The 3,208-nt window shown below is 40.4% G+C and overlaps 1 pseudogene; it reads left to right on the forward strand.

The window, feature by feature from the left end:
- The first annotated feature begins 2,025 nt into the window (after window positions 1-2,025).
- Window positions 2,026-2,803, forward strand: LOC113328316 (annotated as a pseudogene).
- Window positions 2,804-3,208: the final 405 nt, after the last annotated feature.

The following is a 3,208-nucleotide window of genomic DNA, read 5'->3' on the forward strand; positions in this document are numbered from 1 at the left end:
ACTTAAAAAATAGTAAGGATGAAACTGGATGCATCCTGATGTAAATTAAAAATAAGAAAAAGTATTTGAAAATGGATAGGATGAAATTGTTTACATCCTGACTATTTTTACATCTTTGTCCATTTAAACAGTATCAAAATCTAAATGTCCTTTTCACCCAGGAATTGTCGATTTTGGTCTTTTTAACCAATTTTGTGTTTCGAATTAGCAACAATATTCTCTGAACCGATAATTTTTGTTTTTGCTAAAACTATTTTGAAAGGAAAATCGAGTTTATTCCGTCACTGGCTAAACAAAAAACCAACAACCAAGAGAGTTGGAAATTGAGTTGAATCATGTTATTTATCGTGCCTTTTAATTAGTTGAATCATCCAAGGAAGAAGAGAAGAGGGTATTTTTTTTTCTTTTTCCGATGTAAGCAAATTTTGATGTGCATAGCAGCATAGTAGTAGCAGCAGCTCTGATGGGCAAGCCCTCGACCAAGAAGCATTTTCAAAATAGCTTTGCACCCCTATACATTGTAGCTTCGATCTTTATGAATGAATATTCTCTATCAAAAGGCGGCTGGTTATTTGGTTAGTTTTCTCAAGTTTTTCATGGATGGGCCAAACTCAGAACACCACTTTACATCGTCCTTGGCGAGCCAACAATTAAAATGAGCTCGATCAATTTTGCCTTTCAGGAGGACCAAGAAGCAATCAAAACTAAGCGCGATGGCGTGAAGATAAGAGATATTATAAAATAAAAAATAAGTTTTAGGTTAAGTCTCCCATAAATTTACTTTGAAACTATGGATTAGAAGGTGCAACCTTCTTATAGGCGGCACGAGACTTTGTGACCGCGAGGATTCAATTAAAAGTGAGACCCAGCCATCTATTAGAGTCGGGATTTTTGGTCGGGATAGCTAGCATTTTCCGGATTCAATTACATTATGCACAGACCGTGGAAACCGACAAAAGCAAAACCGAATATGTGCCCCCTTCCGGGGAAAAACAGTGGGTCCCGCTTTTGGTTCAGTGTGTGTGCGTGTTTTTCTGTTCAAATGGACGGTAAGCACGCTCCGGCTAAAAATAGAATACATGAGCTGGATCTAGGGAAGCACATGGGCGGGTATAAGCTAAAACCAACCTCGCACCCACAGACTGCGGGTTTTTTTCATAACCAACCCCGCATTCACAAACGGCGAGCGGGTTTTGTTACCCGTCCGCTACGGGTTGGGCGGATATGGGTTTAAATGGGTTTAAACCCGCTTTATATTCAAGTATTTAGAGTAATTTCTATTCTCCTTGATTAAGTGAGAAAAAAGACCAAAACCCCCAAAATATTCATACCTAGGAAGTTCACAGATGAAGATTAAGTGTTGAATCTGTTGATTTTTCGATTGTTGTCGATTTCTGGTGAAGATTCGAAGTTGTTGTTGTCCATTTCTGGTGAAGATTTCTGGTAATTGTCGTTCGTAGGTGAAGAAGAAGAACTGAGGAGGAAGAAGAGGAGAGGCCGAACAGAGAGAAGAGTGTAGAAAGTGAATGAGGGTTATCAGTTATCCTATCTACTAGTATTAGGGTTTCATAATGGACGTCTAGGATTAGTTTTATCTAATGGTATATAATCTGCGGGTTTTTTGGATGGGTATTAGCTTAAACCAACCTCGCACCCACAGACAACGGGTTTTTTCATAACCAACCCCGCATCCACAACGGGCGAGTATGGACTAAAAACCCACGAGTTTAACGGGTACGGATGGGTTTGGGTATCGTGGACGGGTCTTGTGCAGCCCTAGATGGATCCTAGAATGACAGATATGATTGGGATAAAACTAATATTTCATAAATTTCTACACTAAAACAATATTGGGCCAGAGATCGAGACGGGCTATAGCCTAGGTTTGCCTTGCTAGGCCTGCACTAATTGAACGACAAGAAATACCCTAAACCCTAAACCTTGATTTAAATAAATGACCTAAGCCTTTGTCCAGCCTCAAAACAAAAACCCTAACAAGCATAGAGAGAACGCCGATCGATCGAGATGGGTAGAGTTATCAGAGCTCAACGTAAGGGAGCTGGATCCGTATTCAAATCCCATACTCATCATCGCAAGGGACCTGCAAAATTCAGGAGCTTGGATTTTGGTGAAAGGAATGGTTACTTGAAAGGTGTAGTTACTGAAATCATTCATGATCCAGGACGTGGTGCACCATTAGCCAGAGTTACTTTCCGTCATCCATTCAGGTACAAGCATCAGAAGGAGTTGTTCGTTGCGGCTGAGGGTATGTACACTGGTCAGTTTTTGTACTGCGGGAAGAAAGCTAGTTTGATGGTTGGTAATGTTTTGCCATTGAGATCAATTCATGAAGGAGCTGTTGTTTGCAACGTTGAGCATAAAGTGGGGGATAGAGGTACTTTAGCGAGCTTCCGGTGATTATGCTATTGTTATCAGTCACAACGCTGATAACGGAACCTCCAGAATCAAGCTTCCTTCTGGTGCTAAGAAGATTGTACCGAGTGGTTGCCGTGCTATGATTGGCCAAGTTGCTGGTGGAGGTAGGACTGAGAAGCCCTTGCTCAAAGCCGGAAATGCATACCACAAGTTTAAAGTGAAGAGGAACAGCTGGCCTAAGGTTCGCGGTGTGGCTATGAATCCAGTTGAGCATCCCCATGGAGGAGGTAACCATCAACATATTGGACACCCCAGTACCGTTCCTCGTAGTGCAGTTGCTGGGCAAAAGGTTGGTCAGATTGCTGCCAGGAGAACTGGTCGAAAGGGACGTGTTGCTGCTTGTGCTGCTTTTAAGTCAGATAATTAAGTTTATAATATTTTCTGAGTCACTTTTTGATAGGTATTTGTTTCTTTTTGGATTTACCTAGGTTCTTAATTAGTTTATATTGAGAGACCTACGTAGTCTCAGTAGGTTGTTTGTTTTTTTTGTTACTGCTATGAGTTTTGAATTTAAATTATTAGAGTTATAATGGAACCTCTTGCTAAAAAGAACAAAACGGTGTAAATGTGTCTTTAACATCATCACATTTAGCTAGATCATGAAGATTACGTTCTCATTCACTATTACGAGTATAATCTTATCGAAACTTTCCTGGTAGGGAAGACTAACAATGAAGAGTTGTAACAACTTTAGATCCTATAAAGGTACCAATAAAACTCCGCATAGCTGTATGAGGAGATGTCAAAACCAACCATGACAGCTGAATTTTGT

Source organism: Papaver somniferum, unplaced genomic scaffold (assembly GCF_003573695.1).
Source record: "Papaver somniferum cultivar HN1 unplaced genomic scaffold, ASM357369v1 unplaced-scaffold_107, whole genome shotgun sequence".
Classification (NCBI taxonomy): Eukaryota; Viridiplantae; Streptophyta; class Magnoliopsida; order Ranunculales; family Papaveraceae; genus Papaver; species Papaver somniferum.